We start from the raw sequence: 20,909 nt of genomic DNA, 5'->3' as shown, positions 1-20,909 counted from the left end.
AGCATTTTGAGGTTTAAAGCCATGAAATCTGTCACAGACAGCTAAGAGGAAGCTAGATGTACTTAATCTCCTATTAAATAAGCCTTGAGACACTCAAAAATCATTTGAAATATTTAAGGAAATTTATCTTGTATACTTAAGTCAGGCTCTAAAGATATATGTTTGTACTGAAAAGTTGCATTACTTCTGTTTCTAAATAAATCTTGGCAGAATGGAGTGAGGGATGGAAAGGGGAAAAAAAACCACCACTTCTGGGACTCTACTCCCTAAAAAAAAAGCACTTAAATCAAGAAGGTAGCCTCAGCAGAAGCAGGTTTTTGTTATGTCAAAGGCTAGAGGAGTCTAAAAGCCAGTTAAGCACCAACTGATGCATGTCAAAAGGACTTTATCTAGAATTTAACTGTAGAGATTATGTAAATATTTAACACAGAAACAACTTTTTAGAACACACATTCCTGACAAGGTAAGAAAATCAGCTTCCCTTGCAAAAAGGAGAAAAAAAAGTAGAAGTCATGCCACTAAGAAAGTGAACAAGAAATTGCTATGCAGTAGTGCAGCCTACCCTTTCGCATCCATCAAAGAGGGAACTGGAAGCTGGGTCTTGTTAAAGAAGGAATTTAAACAATGGGACTTAAATTTGCAGGATTAGGTCAGCACTCCTAAAAAAACACTGTTCAGATCCTAAGCTGCAGAGACCCTGTCTACACAGCTCAGCACCTGAGCCCCATTAACAGCCTGTAAAGTCTGCTGCCACCAAACTCAGTTTTGTGAATGGAACTCTTCTAGCATACAAAAACTAAGACCATAGAGTGTCTTGCTACTGCAACCATGAAAAATAGTGAGCTGACAGACTCAGTACTGCCATTCATGAATACAAGATGTTTCAAGATGGTTTGCAAAAAATTTCTTGAATAAAACTAGTAAAAAAGTTTTTTTTAACTACTGAGCTTTTTTACTCAGTGAAGGAACACAGAGTGTAACCCTAAGCAGGTGGCTAACTGCAACTATTATACATACAGACTTTATATATACACTGTATCTTTATATATACACTGTATCTTATGTTTTATAGTTTACATATAAGCATGCTTACAAGTTTTATCCCTCAATATTCAATTATTCTTGTCTCTCATCTAAGTTTGATGTAGTATTAAAGAGATAAACCAAGGTCGGACAGATTTAGATGTTCATGAGAAAACTGATGCCAAAGTTTGACTAAAATAAATGAAAAGGCTACTAAAAAACACTCCAAAATAAAACAAAAACAACTCATAATTTTTAATCACAGACTGATGTAATTTATGGCTATTTTTGAAGCCATCTGAAAATAACAAGGTAACAAGATGTTTTCCATGCAGAATCCTTTATTTAATATAAAAAGTGAATGAGCCTTTTCAAACACCATAGCTTCTTAGCAAGGGTCACCCTGATGGAAAAATATTGTACAGCAGTCTCATTTCCATGCCAAGAAACACAAGTTCTTAGGAACAAGAATGAGATACTTCACAGCATTCACTAATTTTGGGGACAGATACCCTCCTATCGCAACAGAATTGGATCACGAAGCATCCTTGTCGCTTTCAAGAAGTTAGAGAGAGTTGTACTCCACAGGATGGCCCAGGGGCTTCACTAAGCAGCACTTAAAGAGCCCTCAGCAGCAACCTGCAGGCTGAATTCTTTCAATAGTAACAACTTTTTGACTGCCATCCTTTCTGGCAGGCACAGAGCCTCTCCTCCATCATGCCGCATTTATTGGGAACATGCTAACTAGGAAAAAGCCACCGGTGAGTCCAAGCTGTCTATTTCTCAAGACAGACGGGGGTACTACTTCTAAAACAATTCACACAGCCTGCACTAAAGTCGCCCAGAAAAAGCAAAGCTGGAGCAGGCTGTGCAATATGCTGGAGGTGGCAGACCATTTGCACTTGCCCCTTCAGAGGGGAATTCACCTACAAGCAGTCACACTGGAAGGGAGGAGTGGCAGTGTTTGCTTCCTTCTCCTGCTTCTAGGGTAAATATAGAGCCTGTTCAGATGAACAGGCTGAGCATCAAGATGTTAAGAGATTTCTAATACCAAATACTTCAGTTTAACCTATCCTCAGGAGCATGTGCCATTGTAGAAGTGGCAGCCTACTGCTAGCCTGAATTACTCTGCAAGATCAATTCATTCATCAAATAAATCTTCAACTATATCAGCTGGGGAAATCTACAAATGCTTATTTTTAGCAAAGCATTTGAGAAATTCAGGCCGTTTATTACTGTTCTCAGCATTTAGGAGTTGTAGGATATTTCAAAAAAATCCAACATAATTCAGATAGATGTGTTCTTTGTATTAAAAAAAAAAAAAAAGAAAAAACTAACAGCTGGCTCAGAAGCAACAATGTTGTAAAATTATTCTTCTCTGTCTTCCAGAGGAAAACTGCCTACAGTCCTTTCCAAATGAGTTTTTAGAAAAATATTTCCACATGCTTTCCCCAAAGCCTTTAACAAAAAACAGAACAAAACCAAAAACCTCCAGCAACTCCTACAGCTAAAAGAAACAAGTTACACGTTATAGCATGAGCAGCCTAATGCCTCATTACTGTCAGGAAAAGGAAGGACTCACCTTTTTCTCCATCCCACCAGTAACTTTGCTCAGAAACAGCACTGAGCCTACTCAGTCTTCTAAATCACCAGAATACTCACTCGATACTCCAACACCCAAAATAGCTTTCTATTGCATTAGTAAGTAGAAATGGATTACCCTGTGACTGGACAAATAGTAGAGCCAATGGATTCTTTTTGGGTTCATTCACTCCCAGCCGGGAGAAGGAACAGACAAGGAAACAAGTTGGACTTCCCATTTTTGGCAGCAGCAAGCTCTCAGACTGGCTTATCTGTAACTTAAAATCACTGCTAGCTTTCAGAACCTATTAAAAAAAATTCAAACACTTGGCTTACATTATTAAGTTCATAAGTAGAAAAGGGCATCTTTTCAGGTAGCACAGAGAAAACTTCAAATGCTGCCTACTGTAGGGAATGTGAAGTCACATGTGCATGACTGAAAAACTTACTTCCCACAGTTTATTGCATTTATTTATATTAAGAACAGGTCAATTTTTACAAAATTCAGTAAAATGAAGAAGTACATGATTATCTGAAAGCATATTTAACGCTTGGGCTTTTCATTATAAACCTTTAAGGCTTTAGAACTTTTCAGATATCAAGCTAACCACTGGAAAAGACTACTTTTAAATAGAGGTTGGAACATCTTCCAACAGTCTAGAGCATGACGTTGGTACAATCCTTAAACACATTAGTAAGTCTCAATTCAGAAAGTTTCCAGTGTGAACTCTTTAGCACAGAAGCACAAAATATGAGGACACAGCATACTTAGCATGCCCCATGCCAATAATTACATAGAGCTTTCAAACTGTAGGTTAAATACAGAAAAAGTGGTTTCCCTATTGCACTGTTTTATTCAATGCTTACAAGCACTGGTTGGACATTTCTGGGAACTGGAAACTTATTTCACAAGCATAGCACCTTGCAGACATCTGTGGAATCAGTTACATCAGAACCAGCCCAAAGGCAACACACGCAAACATCTTTGTTTGCTCACTCTTCTTGCCTCAGAACATCCAGTAGAAATAAGCAAATGGCATACATACGAGGAAGAGAGAAAGAAAGCACATGCGGAAGAGTAAAGCACAGGAGATTATCTGACAAGGGAACCTACAGCTTAATACAACTCTCTTGCCAGTACAACTATGCTAAGAAGATTTGATTAAGACGGGGGAGGGAAAAAATCTCTCTCTCTCTCTCTCTCTGAAAAGACCTTTTACGAACAAAGACCCCGGTGTAGTCAAAACTGCAGCAGCAAATCTTCTGACTACGGCAAGTTTAAATCAGTCTCCTGAATGAAACAAGTGCAACCAGTGAACTTCCTTGCCAATGTAAGTTATTTATTCACTAGATTAGTTTGCAGTATTTATAACACTGAAACATTCTGTGCATGAGCAAAGGCATAGCTCTGTTAAAATGCCTCACAGAACTGATGACATAGAGGGTACGAATGAATACTTGTTGCAACACAAATTCCAGTAGAAAAGGCAGTTTGAAATAGCTCACACTTAAGATTAACAGGAAAAGTACTTTTTGGCCTGTATTTGTAGCAGTTTACCCAAATTACCAGAAAGAGACAGGACATTCTGTCCTCATATGTAGATGCTCCTTCATACAATTACAACTGTTCCCAAATGAGACATTCTTGGAAGAGTTTACTACCAATTCCATAAAGTTAGAAGTCATTACAATTTTTCATTATCTAAAGCATTCATTGTATATAATGAACAGATATCAACAGCGCCAAGCTAAGTCTGGAGGAATTCAAGCAAGAAAGAACTCTTAACTTTTTCCCCAGATTGCCAGTCAGAGTCCAGGCTGCAAAATTCCTTTGGAACGAGGCTTTCAAAATCTCTTCTGTAAGACCTTTACTTAGTGTAAAGAGGACTTAAAACAAATACTCTGTTAGAGATCCCTGACCTAACTCTAAGATTTTAAATAGAACCTTCATCAGAACTAAAGACAGACTATTTTCTTTCCAGTGCTTGCAATGACCTTTTCCTTACTTCCTGCAAAACATTTCAAGGTAGGTCCCTTATGGAAACAGAAAGGGGCACCCCGAGTTCCACTTCCTGGAGAAGGAAGAACCACCACTTCCCTTTTCCTTGGCCGGCACCGTGAACCCCCAGGTAAGAGAGAAGGTCTCACTACCACTCTTGAGGCTTCCTTGACTCAAAGAACAGCATAGAAGGTTTTGGTTCTAACATGCTCAGAACAGCTGTACAGAACTCGGCACTCCAAGGGCACCAGCCTGCTACACTCGACTGTGGGTGTGGTTTCACAAGAGGCACTGAGAAAGGGTGGGGGGGAATCAGCTGATTGCCATTTAAAGCAGGGGTTTGGTCTCCCCACCTTAGCTACCACTTCTTAAATTTAATTCTAATCTTAAACTTAATCCAGTGCCTTTGCAGCTATACATCCACACATAAGCAGAAAAACCTTCAGGCAGCACATTTTAACACAGTATTAAGTCATGGATATTTTGAAAACAACGTACAGGTTGTCTTCCTGTGCTTTAAGCAGCAATTCCATAGCAAGCAGGTCTCTTGTCTGTTCTCCACTCAACTATGAGAATTCCCATTTCACTTTGTGGGTTGCCCAGTAGTGGCTCTTTGTACCTCAAAGCAGCCCTAATTACAGCTCTCCCTTGGGAGCTGGAGATCACTTTCAAATGCCTACTAAAAGTGAAACATCCTGCATAATTTCTTAGCTAGCTAGAAATCAGCAGCAATTTTCCTTCTATCACACTGCTACTTCGGGAAATATCAGTAGCTTCGTAAGAAGTATAATCTCAAGCATGAAACCCTAAATCAATCTTTGAATTAAAATACAAAACCATTTGCAGGGTGGCACACTGTTGCAGAAAACTTCCTCTATGTTTTCATGACATCTCAATTTGCCTGCTATCCTTGATTGCCTTTTTAAATTTCAAGATCATACTTGCTAAAGAAAAAAAAAATCTCATTTTTGTGAAAATGCATTTATATTGCTGATAAAATATGTAAGTTTTTTTAGTCCTTCTGTTCTGAAGACTTCTAATCATCATCCAATATCACTGAGGTTTTCTGCTGTTACAATGAAATCCTTCCTTAAAGGAGGGTTCTTCTCAGTCTCAGTTTCTGTATTATCAAAGCAAAATTTGACAGATCAGGATACTGAGAAGACCAGAAAAAAGGGAGTCCAAGATATTAACTTTTTCAGTATCTTACCTTTTCAACACAGTTTTTAGAAATAGAACATTTCCACATCTAGCTCTAAAGGTGATCTCACAAAAAGCATATACCATGGAAAGTATATATCATGAAATTTTTACATAACTGAGAACCAAAACTACAAACTTTAGATAACTTCAAGCAAGCAACAGTTTGTCAAGAAACAAATCTCTCTCTCTCTCTTTTTGCCATCGCACAGTAATACCAGAAATGGTCAAGCTTCATTCTCACCCGAATTCAACTGAAAGCAGATTAAGGCTACAGAAGACTCCTCTTAACAAGTCAGTCTTTTTTTCTTTTTTTTTCTTTTCTTTTCTTTTTTTTTTTTTTTAAAAAAAACCTACTATGAGTGTATTGACACAAGTTATCTCTGTTTTTCCCACAGAACATAAAAATTCCTGTCCTTCCTACAAGAACAACTATATGCAACTTCTAAGCACTAAAAATTAATTAAAAAAGCAGGGCTTAGAATGGGATTATACTGTAACATTTACTGAATTCACATCTTGCTCAAAGAGCCATGCCCTTCCTAAGGCAAAATACTCTCTCTGTTTACAGTATTGCTACAGCCAGTCTCAGTTCCTTTCTAAAATACTTAAGCCTGTGTCTATGGAGCTGATCACCAGTGCAGTCATTTCCTTCAGCATAGTTTGGAGAGCAGCAGGAAACATGGCTCTCAACAAATGCAGAAATACCTTACATGCACAAACGAGACAGAATCTACTAGCCACTACGAGTCTATTTTAGAAGTCTGGCTAAAAAAGTTCTATTTTAACTTAACTATGGTGAATGCCTCCCAAGATTAAGGGCATTCCAATCAATAATTCAAAGTTAAGTATTTTTCTACAATATAAAACCAGGACAAACTCTTCTTCTGGCCATGCCTTTTTTTTTTTTTTTTTTTTTTTTTTTTTGCGCAAAACTGAAGGAGAATGTTATATCCAGTTCACAGAAATTAGGTCACCCATTTCATAAGCAAATATCAACTACACGTGTAAGTTTGTACGCATTTTACAGGGACTTTCCCTTAACAGAAAATTGGAAGAGATTTATCACAAATTCTGCATTCTAGAATAAATATAAATGCAGGAGGAAGGAAGTTCGTATTTATGTCCTTAGTCAAACAAAAAACCATTATATCATCTTAACAGCTGTGCAACAATTTGGCAGGCCTCAGACTGAAGAGCTTTTTTTTTCTGAACATCCCAAAAGAACAATTATTTTTGTTTCCTCAAAAATATCTTCTTTGGTATAAAGACCTCTCTAAGGATTGAGCCAGATGAATAAACTACAGAATAACACAGTAGACATAGAATATGTACCACAGTTGATTTTTTTCTACTGCTGAAAGCAGCTGTACTAAGTTGACCACACTGTGTAAGAATGTCATTTGTGACACCAGAAATGGTAATTACTTGGCACACATTCACATCTTGTTAAGGACAAGAGTTGGCAAGAGCAAACTGATCTGCAATAATTTGCTATAGCTGAAGTAAGACACAAAGCAACAGAAGTAGCTATTTAAAATGTAGATGGTGGGCCAGTTTAAAAGCAACAGTACAATATGCATGTTTATTCATTAGCACCTTAATATCTGAAAGCAAAATAATTTCCAAACCGTGTTTGCCTCTCACCCTGCTTTCTGTGTTAATGAAAAAGTTTACGCAGATGCAGAAATCTGTGGAACTTTCCAATACCTATAGTCTTATTTCCTTGGATTGCTAACAGCAAGATAGGAATTGGCCAAAATAGTTTTAATTTTAAGCCTTTTCTGTAAAGTAAGTCACTACACTTCAACATTACCTGTCTACCTCAAGCAGAACTAACCAAAAAGCACCACCAAAGGAAAGACAATGAAGCTTAAACAGAAATCAAGGAAGTATTTTCATTGGTTCTACTGTTTTTCCGTCTGCCTCTGCATCTCTAAACTCCTATTCAAGAACTTGCTGGCAAGTTCTCCCTTTCGTCTTTCCATAGAATTTACGAGGTTTTTGCTGATAGGAGTTATAGCCTAGCATACCTTTAAGGGCCAATTTGTGACTCCTCCCTGCCAAATCAGAACAGGTTTACAAGCCAGAGAAGGAAATAATTTTTGTAGAGTTACAAATTCCATTCCACAGGGAGTTATCTGCACATTTTCCCTGCATCCCAACACATCTCTGCAGTAAAGCCAACATAAAATTACTAAAATACACAAATCAATTCCTTATGTATACTTGTTTATGGAAAACTTTTTGTCAGGGTCTGTGTTCAGACTGTAAAGGAATGCAATTATTTGTCCTGTATATCTGTTCCTATCAGTAGGACAGGAATATTGGACATGGAGGTAAAGCAGAGCACGGGTGCTTCTTCAAAGTTCCTGAAACCTATACAGGTGATGTACTTAAGCTTCACTCTTCTGAACTAAGATGTCATTTCAACTCAATAAAAAGGTGCTATCACTCTTGCTATCAATTATCACCTTAGGTTTTTTTCATTTGCAAAAAGCATGTTAAAGTATTTCTGTCAAGGTTTGGGCATCTTATCTTGCTCATTTACATTATAGCAGGTAGTTCACTTGACTAACTCCAAAGTATGCAGAGGGATGGCTAGAAAGTGTGGTTCTGCAGCTAGAAAAGCAGCTCTCTTCAGGTATCCCTTTGCATTTGTCAGTCTCCTCTCTCGTCTTACTCAATAGAAAAATTAGACTAAAAACTGTCAAGAAACCGTTTGGTTCCTGATCTTCAAACAAACAAGGAACTTCCTAAAAGCAGGAAAATTAGGACAAGGCAGAATTCCAGCTTTCCAACTAGTATAGCACATCAGTAAAACTAACAAACATGATGAAGTCTAATTTTAAAATGGAATACTGTCATTTCAGTAAGATATTTTCAGAACATGATCAATGCTTTCTTAAGCCTAATATCTAAGAACATTTTCATTAATTTTTTCAGGTAGACTTTGAGTGTAGCACAAGCACTGTTCTACAGCTAGACTTTGTAAGAAAACGTTCTATGAGGAAAATGGGTTTTCACGTTGCAGCCCGACAAAGACAACTTGGTTGGTTCTAAGCATAATGAAGGAAGCAACTCTGGGACTTCAAAATAAAGTAATGGAGGCAATAATGGAGTCCACTGTAAGACAGACAAGGCATCCGAATTTTCATAGCACAGTAGCTGTATCAGGAGAGGAATGAGAGATTAAATCCATTGTCATCCAATGGCAGAAAGGATTTGAACATAATTTAAGGCAACAGGTTTTAAACACGTCAAGTGGTAACCTACCATTACAAAAAAAGTTAAAATATTCAACAACCTTTGAGCTACGTAGCTAGGCTTAATCATCTTAAATATTTCCATGGTCTCTCATCTCTCCATACTTTTGTATAAAGTGGAACATCAGGAAGTTGATTGCCAAATTGATTTTGCAGGTTAGGGTGGGACAGAAATCAGACTGTTAAAATCAGGTCAACAATCCAAAATTTTAATAAAGTACAAATGAAAAGCTTAAAAAAAATCCCCTAGTGATACTACTGCATAAAATATTTCAGATGCCAAATCCAAAATAACTTCAGGATCTAAATAAAAATATTCTCATTAACAATGTCATGCCTAAACACAGAAACTATCTGCAAGTTCAGTTCTTAAGTCATGCTGTGTAAGAATTACATGAAAGATAAGCACAAGGAATTTTAGTTTACAATTTCTACTAATTTTTATCAGTTGTAAAAGATTTCTTTTCATAAACTAGGCTTTTCCCACTTTCAAGTTCTGCAAAAGCCTTTAAAAACCAAAGTGACTAATTCCAACCACTTCATTATGGCACTGGAGATTTTTCATGCAAAGCTCCCACATAAGTATAAATGCATCATCAACTCCCTCTCATAATCACATACTGAAAGGAGCCAAAAGACCTCTCCTTTCCATCACAAGAAAAAGGTTAGGACTACACCATCTGCAGCAGACGTTCCAAGCCGTTTGTATATGCAAAGTCAGAAATCCAAGTCTCTCTGTATAAAACTCTCCTGATTCAGCTAATGCAAATTAGGTCTTCTTCTGCCAAGAAGAGGAGACAGCAGAAGGAAAGAAACAGTGCATTGAAAAGTCAGGAAATATTAGACATACAATAGCATATTCTGGATTTGACAATGTTACACACATAAAGGACTGTGTCATTTAAAATTTAATTTTGCATGTCAAAACTTAGATGGAAAACTCAGAGTTTGTTTTATATGAGACTCCCCCCTCCTTCAAGTAAAAACAAACAGAAAAAACAAAGAACAAGAAAACTCCACCTCTACAGTAAAAAGGAAAAACAAGACCAAAAGTCAGTGGAAGAAAGTTTAGAAAGATTTCCACACATTGTTGTTGTTGCAACACTAGACAAAGCCAATCACATGGACCAAGGATGGATTCCTAGTATTCAGTACTATTACTTTCTGGCTGTATCTGTGTTACAGAGGTTAGAAGTTAATTAGAAGAGGAGAAAACTACTGCTTCACTACAAATCAGAGAGGGCTGTATTTACAGTAGTATACTTTTTGCACATCTGCTTGTAAAAAGCATTAGACAAGAGGTAGGTGGTATTATCAACATAAAACATTACTAGGATACCTCAAATACTTTAGTCTCATCTCAATAAGTAAGTTTACTTAAAAAAAGTAAAAAAGATTTTAACTGATTTCTCATATACAATGTTTTTAGTTGTGCTGTTAAAAAAAAAAATGAAGCAACTTCTGTTCTCATACAGCAGAATTCAGCATTCGGTTGAAAGCATTCTCTTGCATTTGACAGAAATCCTGCAACATACCTTAAAAGGATGATACATATAAATAGAATAAATAAGGAAGCCATTACCTAGACACTTTTCCCCATCACATTAAAGGAAACCTTACAATAAATTCATTTATACTCAAATTACAGAAAGCTAAGGCTAAGGGTCACATTACTTTGCTCTCTTTTCATTGTTCAATAGGATGGTAAAATCCTAACCTCGCACTATGCTATGGCTTGAGCATACAGCAGTGAGATGAAAGCTCACAAAAACTTTACAAAATTGTAATCAGTGCAAAGTCAGTGTAATAAGTGCCCTTTGAATGAATGCTCATCAAGGTGTTTGTGAAATCATAGGCAAGACGCTGGGCAAAATTCATGATTTACTGGACAAGAGCTACAACTATCAGCAGTGAATGACTCAACGTCCGAGTGCTACTATAATATATGCTATAAGATCAGTTACAGCTGTTCCATCAAAGCTGCCAGCAGACCTTCTCATGAACTAAGGGAACCAACTGGCACGCTTCAGGCTGTGCTCTCACGGCAATACTGCTGAGAGAACGACCAGGAATCCACAACTCTGGCTATTAGTACCATTCCTATGTCACTATCTCAACCCCTTCATTACAACCATTTTTGGGATGTCGAGATGAAACAGCTCAATCGCAAGCCAGAGAGCACCCCATGACAAGCTGTACCAGCTTTAATCAGAGCAGGGGGCTGGGGGGGAGGGGGGGAGGGCAAAGATGCAGGACATAGCAGCAGCATTTGGGTACCGCAGATTCCAATATGTGAGAAACATTTATAAAATTAAGATCTTTAGCTCAAATCTGTAATAGAACATCAACTAGCTCCATCATTCTGCAGCCCAAGTCTGCAAGATTCAAACTTGGAGAAGACAATGCTTCTATTGAGTAGCTGACACGTCTAAACTGTAATTCTTTGGAATGTCATCACCTTCTGCATCTCCAAGGAAAAGGATTAGACAAAACATTTATCAGCATATTTCCAGCTTCATGCTACTGGTAGAGAATGCTCATCACACAATCCAAAACTTAGTACAGGAGATACTTTCCCCTTTCACAGGTGAAGTTTCCACTAAGCAAGACAATAGATACATTTCAAAGTCTAGTTTCTTATTCCCAGCCTGGGATGCTACCAATCAATCTCACCATCAAACTTGATGTTAGCAGCTCCTTAAAAGGATAACACTGGGTAAAATGGCAAAGGGTAGTCAGCCAATCAATAAACTGTATGTATGTCACAACAAAGGAAATATATTTATTTCAGGCAGTAGTCCAATATCAAATAATATAACATCTCCACAGAAGGAAGGTTTTCAACCCAAATAGAAAAGTATAACCTTAATCTTTCAGAGCTAGAATGCTTCATAGGAGTCTTAACGTGAAACATCTCAAAGTATCAGTGGTTTCACCATTTTTAAAGAAATACCTGTGAAAAACAGAATGCATCTTAAGAGTTTGTTTATTCCCAGTCTCTACTTTTCATCTGAAGTCACAATCTTTTCTTTCAGACAATACTAATTAAAAGAACAATAAATTTGCAGAATTCAAAGCCTTCGATGCTAAGTAATAAGGTCAAGTCTGATAGTACCTCTTTCAAGCTCCATTATTCCTGACAAGCTGATATTTTAGAAAAATGCAAGCAAGTTCTCAGCCCCACTTTCAAGTCTTGTGCATCTTCAAAAGAATTTCTCCCAGTTGAGGAGAATATGCATGCAACACAGAACTAGCACAGCTAATTATACTGTCCAACCTCCTCTCCATTCACTTTGAGATGGGGAACACCAGGGATAATATTCTGTCCAGTTCCCACTGGACATAATACTGCCTATGGCATGGTTTTAGCCATCAAAACTTTAGGGCATGCACTCAAACATAAGCCTGAGTACAGGAAGGAGCCACGTGCAGAAGAAAGTATTTTCCCACTTTTCCAGTTTCAAATCAAACAGCATTTCAGGAGCAAACATTCCAAGACCAATACTGTAAAAAGGACCAGAGAGGTATACACACGACATTCAAAACTACATGTTGTCTGCAGCTCAAACATGTTGCAGAAACTGAATAAAGAATGACATACACATGTAATGAAAGAGAAGGAGAGAGCAGAAAAATGTGGTCCAAAGACGAGAAGGACAGCATTTAATCCATAATACACTGCTTCCTCTGTGGCAGACCTAACTTCCTCTTTTTAAATAATGGCCTATTCCTCAAGACACTATAAAAGCATTAGCAATACAGAGAGGACATAAATCAATTATTTACAGAGTGCAGAGTCATGGGTATCATTTGAGTGTATATCTTCTTCATCTTTGGAAAGAAAAAGATCAAAGAGTCAGCTACAGGCAGATTTTCTAAACCTACTCTGTACAAAATATTAAGCACAGCAGTAAAAAAAAGTACAAAAACTACCTGTTTCTCAAACTGTACTCTATTAAATATCAGGCAACGACATGTGCACCTCATGAGAGGAAGATCATCATCATTTACTAGTGGTGAAATACAACTCTTAAAAAGCTGGTGTTCAAACTAGTAACACATTACTGCACAGATAATTCTGGATGTACACAGGATCAGACTGTTGCTTCCCCTGCCGATGAAGCGTTACTACTCACATTCTAGAGGCAGCAGAACTTCTGAAACTACATAAGAAAATTAAACTAGTAAGTAAACCAAGGGCTTCTCTTCCTGGACCTCTGATTTCCCCAGCACCTCCCATAAACTTGTGTTCCTCAGTTTCATAGATGAGCAATCATAGCACTGACAGTTATCTATAATGAGTAGCATCAGGCAAAATTTTACATTTTCTTTTCAAAAAGTGAACTAACCAAATAACATTTTAGCTGGTTAACCATTCATCTACATGTTCCAAATTCTATAAACAAAAAGCCTTCATATCCCACATACCAGTGTTTGGAACAATGGCTGTCACCTTAGAAGTTTAATGCTTCCGTTTGACTGTCTTGAAAGAAACAGGTATGACAAAGAGTGATGTTTTAAGATATGTGCTTCCTATAAAGTATCCAGATGCAAAACATTATATCCAATTGTATTAAAAAAGCACCTATTTTTAAATGCACGCTAGCTCTGTATTCCTGTCAAAAATACTGCTTGAACCTTGCTAAAATATCAACATTTTAAGAAAAAAGAAAAAAAAAACAGCAAAAGTTATTTTAGGAATGAATAAGCAGCTGCTGAATTTGTCAGTAGCCCAGGCCTTCTCAACTCCTGTGGCATGTCATAACACAGTGAAAGCATGCTCAGTTGTAAAACCAAATATTTAAATCCATATTGGAAGGCAAAAAGAATGTAGACAACGTAAGGTCAGCTGGAATGTTTAACATTTTCATAGGACCACAACTGGTCTTTTATCTTGCTTTTCAATTCACTCCAAAGTAACACAAATGAAGATTTAGGCAGCTTTAACTGGAATGATGAATGACAGAAGACATACCAAGATTTAACATCATCTTTATGATGTTTAACTAAATCACACATATATAAATGCTGTTCTTGAATGTTCCCAGTGTGTCAATGGCTGCACTGAAGAGGATTCCTGACTAAGCCCATCTCAGACAGTTAATAATGAGCATCGATACAGCAAATTTGATTAAAAGGAGAAAAGTTTTGGCTTTCTTGTTCAGGTGAGTCAGGTTTTATACAATATGAAGACTGTTCATCACACCTTCATCTGATAATCATTTTTTTTTTTTAAATCCTTGGAGTCCAAGCTCAGAAGGTAGGGAGTTTATTACGCTCTGCAAAATCTAGAGACTAAAGAAAATCTGAGGAAGATGCTGTTTTAAAGAATTCTTCCATCTAACAAACACTTTAGACCTTCTATATTATTGTTTTTGGGTTCACTCCTTGTTTCTCAATTGGTAATGCAAAGACAAAGCACCTTAGTTCTCATTTCACTGTGAGAAATTTCAAGCCAGCATTTTGTTTCACTTGCCATCTATGCAGCTTTATAAACAGAATCAAAGACAAAGTTTCCACTGATTCTCTCTACCTACCCCTTCCACCATGAAAAAGCTTTAGACCTTACTGGTACTGCAAAATGGGTCTCTCTTTTTCATGTCAACAGTTCAGCTACCTCTAAACAATTCCAGATTGTACTCAGCCAAGCAGATCCATCTACACTAGAGGACCTAGTAAAAATCAGGATCATTCAATGAAACTGCAAGTTTTGTTCAACTGAAATTAACTATCGAATATCTACATTATGAGACTCCAAAACACTGTACAGCACATCTGCACATATATCAGTCTCATGAATACTTTTTGATGGCTCTATTCACAGAAACACTACCTTTAAATATTAGATTGCATAATAGGAAAAAAGCTTATTCCAATTCTGTACAGGAATAAAAATTTGCACTATCTAGCTTCATTAGCAATTTGACAGCCAAGAGCAATATACTACAGTTCCCAAGTTCAACAGATCTCAGTTCTTCGTAGAGGTTCAGTTGTCATTTGTATTACAACTATAAAACAAATACCCTAAACAACTTGCAGACAGAACTTTGCAGTCCAACTTACCTTTTAAACATTGAAGCTTTATAATGATATACAGCCTGTCTTAAGGTAAATAATTGTAGGAAAAAGATTTGTTACCTGGAAATCCATATTTCAATGATTATTACATTAGTTGCAGCATTTCTAAACGCAGATGGTATAGTAGCATTCTAAGCTACAGCTCATATTCCATAGCTGAGATTGTAGAATTGTCCAGTACAACAATGTACTGTCAATCTAGAATTCACTGAAAACAAAGCCCAGAAATACATCTTATACTTTACAGCATACAAAGACATGAAATTGGCCCATGGCCACACTTTACAGGGACGTGACAATTCATATTGCTATCTTCAAAATGAGAAAGTACACACTTCACGAGAATAAGCGTAAAACTTATTCACCATCAGAAAGTACTACAGATACGAAGAATAGTTAAAAAAATATTTAATGCAATAACCTGCAAACATACATAACTTACACGTATACACTGTACTCAGATCAGGCTTTAAGCCAGACAGCGAGCAGCAGAAGTTAAATTTAAACTCTTTCCATGACAATTATAGCAAACAGTCTGGTCATTATTTTGATGTGTGAAGTGATGACGCTTTTTTCCTACATTAGGTATATTTTAAATGTAAAGGATGCACCAATTAATATATTTCTGAAGGACTGAGGCCCAGAAAATCATATAAAAAGACTTGAGCAAAATCATCCCCAGACTTACAGGGTAGCAGTCTATCCAAACTAACTTCTTACATGACATCTGTAAATATATTAATTACCTGGTACTTCAGGAGGATGAAGATTAAGTGACTTGTCTTTTCAAAGAGAAATCCAATACATTTCAGAAGTGAAACAGCACAGAGGTTGAAAGTGCACAGTCTGAAAATACTTTGTTTGCTCTACAGTGGACTTTCAACCCTAAAATGCACTCTAGTCATTCCAGCAACACTCCATGCCAGTTCATAAAAGATAATTTAGGATTTGTCAATACAAAGCAGTAATACGCCATTCCAGGTCTGAGGGGCTTTTTGAAGTTCTTGCACAGATTGTAACTAAACAGGAATAAGTGATATGGCATGGCAGCAGAATGTTTCATTTAAGCTAATGGGAAGCACTCAGTGTTTTCTTTTGCCCTTCATTCTTAACAAAGTATCTGATTTTCACTAAGAAGAATAACAAGCACAAAAGCTCAAGCTGTACGCTGCCTTATCAACTGGAAATTAGGTAACAGAAATCTTTGTAAAGACACAGTATGTTTCAATTTCAGAATTATGATGTGAATATATGGTTCCTCCCACGAACTTCACTCATTTTCCTATTGCTTCCATTTTCCACTCAGCCAGCTGCCAGAAGGGAAGACAACTTCCATGCTTTTCTGTGCGCCCTTCCTTCTCCTTGATGTGAGAAGTCTCATTTTCAGCAATTACATGGAGTGCTCCCTTCTATGCATTTTACAAAGAATCTCTGAGGTCCCTAACCCAGAACAACTGGACATTTCTTTAGGAAAATAATTCTTTTCCTTCCTTGTCAGGCAGGAATTTACTGTTGATACGCAAATCAATCTGACAAATAGCCTTTCACTCTCACAGGACCGATCTTAAGATACCAGTGCTGCCAAGTACTGAGTTACTTTTTGATGGACATACCTGAGCAGAGGTAAAATAAAAAGTGATCTTCTGTTCCCCTGCTGCAGGAAGAATTACTCTCCTGACCTATGACATGTTCAAAGATGGCCAAAGGAATTAACAAGTTCCAGTCAGCATTATTACTTCGCAAAGTTATTAGTGAGTAAAAACTGACAGCCTTTCATTCTGCTGTTGCCTAACCAAACCCCCGCTATTTAATAGTTACGCTTTTCTTAAGCCCTCACACACAACTACCGTTAACTAAAATCCAAACCACCAGAAGTGTTGGTCATTGATACTCATAACAAACTCACAAAACGCTTTTTTGGGAATAGCATGCAATCATTTATGTTTTTATCAAAGCCACTCAGAACCACACATCCAACTGAAAGGTCGTTTTCTTAAGTCGTGCATTGAGATGAAAGAAAAGCAAAAAATTACTTGGAGAAAAAGAGGTCAGTAATTCATTTTTCTTTAGAGACTCAGAATAGCTTAAGGAGTTTTTCCACCATGGGAATTTAGTTCCTAAACAATGCACTATCACGTGCCTTTTTGTATAAAAGGTCCTTAGTCACCTGTAAAGAAGGATGGCTGCAGACGGCTGGGAAGTCCAAGGAAGACATTTTTATTACTGTATTAAACAAAAACAGATTCCAACAATGATTAACCCAACGTCAAATGGTGCAACAAGATCACTGATCCTTCTGCTAGTAAGGAGAACAGCAGGAAGCAAAATGGCTAAAGGATAAATAAAAAAAGGAATGCCTGGCTTCTGGCATAGAATCAAAAATCCTACGTAAGATGCCTAATCACTATACAGGCACGAACTAGGCAAGCCAGGATGAAATCTGAAACAACCATGCATGAATGAGAAAATGCCTAGGAATAGCCAAAAGTCTAATACCAAAGACTGAGGCTTTATTCCAAATCCTGCTTCAATCTGTCAGTAATTTACCTTACATAAAACAACTGGGAGAAACATCGATGGCCTATGAATCCTGTCCTCACTTCTGAAAGCAGCTAGAGTAGACATGGCATTTATTTCACATAGACTGTGTTGTCCTTTAAGACATAGCTAGAAGAGGAGGTAGCACCCTTTATGCAGTTACCTAGTTAGTCCTTTTACACAGGCTGTAAGCAGCTCAGGTCAGTTATCTCCCGTCAACAGAGGAGATTGAAGCCTATTCCCATGACCGCCAGGCTGGTCTGGAATGAGGGACTCTTATTCCTGCTGTCAGAGCTGTGCCACTGCAGAAAATGACTCAAGAGTCTTTGGCTCAGGAAGAAATGGAACACACACGGGTATTACACTGGATAAAGAAAAACTGTATAACTACCATTATCAACATAGTAATAGAAACATCTTAATGCTAACTTGTTAATGCAGTGCCACCTTCATTCATGTCAAGCATATTCAAGAACAAAAGATAATAATTATGCTTGAGAGGTGGACGAACTTATGCAGACACCAACTCTGCACAGAAAAAAATGACTTTTGGGGCATTTGTCATCATAGTTCAGAACAACCCAGTACTCAGCACTATTTCAAATAACTGAGATAAAAGCCACTTCAAGCAAATTTTTACTGCATATTTCTGAAACTGTACTGAAGGATAGCCCAGTCTACATTACAGAAACCACATGCAGATGAATCTTTCTGCTTACCTTCTTTATCAGTAGCAGTTCTCCATTAAGAACTAATCACAAGAGGAGATTTAATAGAACCACTCACACAATCACTCTTCAGCATCTGGACACGAATCGGGTATTATCTTAAACCTAGCTACAGACAGATACACAATGACTTCACAAATGTCCTGAGGAACATCACTTTAGAAAGCATATTTCATCTTTCTGTTTTCTAACACTTACATAACAGAGCTCGCATTTTTACAGTAAATGTTCCAGAGCTAACAAAAGTTTAAGAACTCCCAATTTTAAGTTATCATTGGTGAACTCACTGTATTCCAAGCCAATAATAAAAGAAATCCAGAGAGAACACTTTCATAGCCATAATTAAATGGCTGCACACTTACTAAACAGGAAGAGAAATATTCCAAACTCTTACTCTGAACTTGAAGAATGTGGACAAATACTAGACATTTTAGAGAAAGAGCTGTTCTCCAATTCAGTAGTTCTTGTTCTAAACCATAAAGATTTGTAGTAACAAGCAATGAGCTCAGACACAAGAGAGAAAACACACCGGATTTAAATTAAGGCAATTAGTCTGAAAGTACAGTATTTCTGCAAAACTAATAAGCTTCAGATGCCAATACCACTTTTGGAAGATCAACACTAAAATGTGAAAGGTAGCATAATTCATTAAATGGTTAAAAGCATCTTGAAAACTACCAGTTTTCTATATCCAGCTAAAATCCACCTCAGTTTTGCAAATCAGCTTGCACAAAACACATGTGGATAACGCTTATCTGGATGCAAACAACAGCCCGGAAAGGAGCTTGTCTTGATTTTTTAAAACGCTTTTACATCCCAGAGATAAAAGAACCATTCATTTTCGTCTTGCTGAGGTATCTAATCAGGGTCTAGGAGACATATACAAGGGTGTAGTTTCTCTTTCCCTCCCAATAGCTCCCCAGTTAATTTCTGCCTTTCACTGCAACTCATCATACCTTCAATTTTATTTAAGGATCATGCTGTAAGTTGGATCATAGAAGTTATACAGATTAAAACTCCCCATCTGTTTTTTGGAGGGTATTCTTAAACCAAACACTTTAGGGAACATTAAAGTTGAATAAGAGCTAAAGATATTTCAACCAGAAAGAGTAAAAAAGTTACCTCTAATAGCGACTGCTTCTCTTTTGCTCTTATTACAGCATTTCATTAAGGGACCTACTAGGAAAACACAGACTGGACCATGTAGTTCTCAAGACTGGGCCAGCACCATCGGGGGGGCAAGCAGGTTGAATAGCTGACCCACAGCCTACCCAGGCATAGCAAATGCACCTGTGTGTGGATTAATGACTGGAAAAAGTTTTTACAATGCAAGGAGCAACATCACTTCATCCAAAGAAGATGCAGATTTGTTTTGCTCATGCCACCTTCTGCAGCACCTATGGTCAAGCCTATCAGCAACACCTCATCTTGAAAAGATGGAAAGAGGAGAACTGGAAAACCAGCAAGTATGTATTCAAGTTGTTTGCTTCTGACTGTTTCTCTTTTTGCTGATGGTATATTGTAAGAATCAATTCAGCAAGCAAACTTCCCAGTTAAACATAAGACAACAAGCCTTCCGACAAAGAAAAATCTGTAAAACATATTTTCAGTATACTTCCTGAATGATTAAACAAATCAAACAAGCATTTTGAACAAAATGGTATCTTGTCAGAATAGTCAATGAAAAGACTTACAGAAATCCAGAGGCATTAAAAATTAGTAATAATGGAAGCCCCTTTCTCATCACTGAGTAGAACAGCAGCATCGAGGCAAAACAGTCTCACCACCTGTATGTGTATGTTTCAAAAGCATAAAATTCTAGTCAAAAAAAAGAATTCTAGTCAAAAAAACCCCCACACCTTTCTGATTTGTACTTTGTAAAGGTAGCATTTGCACAGTATGCAGTAACCCACTCAACTTTTAATGTTGCACTTAAACTCAGCAGGCAATTCCATAACATGCACTGATGAAATGCAAGTGCAAAGGTGGTATCAGTTTAAGAATTCAACTGTTTGAAATGGGATTATTCCATCATCAGCACTTGATACGTACTATTGCACTTCTAACACTATTTAACAAAATAGCCTTCAAAACCCAATTTTACAAGCAGATGATGCAAATTTACCAATTACAGCTTCAGCAAGGCTAGTAATTAAGTCTTTGGGACACTTCTGAAAACATTTTTGTTCTTATGATGAGTAAGTAAATTTTGGGAAAAAAGAATAATTTTGATGAGAGTAATCATTGAAGAGTTTGCAGTATTTCCTAGAAGAATCTGCAGTTTTTCACTAGTCACTGGTACATGCTGTTAGGATGTTTGAAGCAGAAACTAGTTGCTTGACAACAGGGATTCTAGGCTGGGGAAACACTTCTACCAGCACTCTGTAACCCAGTTCAGACAGTAAGACTGTGATCCCATAGAATGAACTACCCTTTCTATGCTGAAGATGGCTGTTCTTAGAGCAGATTAGTGGCAACAAATTAGGTCCAAAGCCT

At 37.3% G+C, this 20,909-nt stretch overlaps 1 protein-coding gene across 4 annotated transcripts in view; it reads right to left on the bottom strand.

Annotated features, from left to right (window-relative positions):
* The window catches only part of RAPH1 (Ras association (RalGDS/AF-6) and pleckstrin homology domains 1), a 104,480-nt gene that overhangs the window by 77,231 nt on the left and 6,340 nt on the right, over nucleotides 1-20,909 (bottom strand). Inside the window, exon 1 of one of the 4 annotated variants that reach the window (XM_064515270.1) lies at nucleotides 15,894-15,991. The exons of the other annotated variants lie outside the window; for them this stretch is intronic. The gene's annotated coding sequence lies outside the window, so the exon portion shown is untranslated. Of the gene's footprint in view, nucleotides 1-15,893; nucleotides 15,992-20,909 lie in introns of those variants that run through there. 4 annotated transcript variants of the gene reach the window in all.

Source organism: Dromaius novaehollandiae, chromosome 7 (assembly GCF_036370855.1).
Source record: "Dromaius novaehollandiae isolate bDroNov1 chromosome 7, bDroNov1.hap1, whole genome shotgun sequence".
Classification (NCBI taxonomy): domain Eukaryota; kingdom Metazoa; phylum Chordata; class Aves; order Casuariiformes; family Dromaiidae; genus Dromaius; species Dromaius novaehollandiae.
Note: the sequence above shows the minus strand (reverse complement) of the source record. Positions and strands in the feature narration are given on the sequence as shown.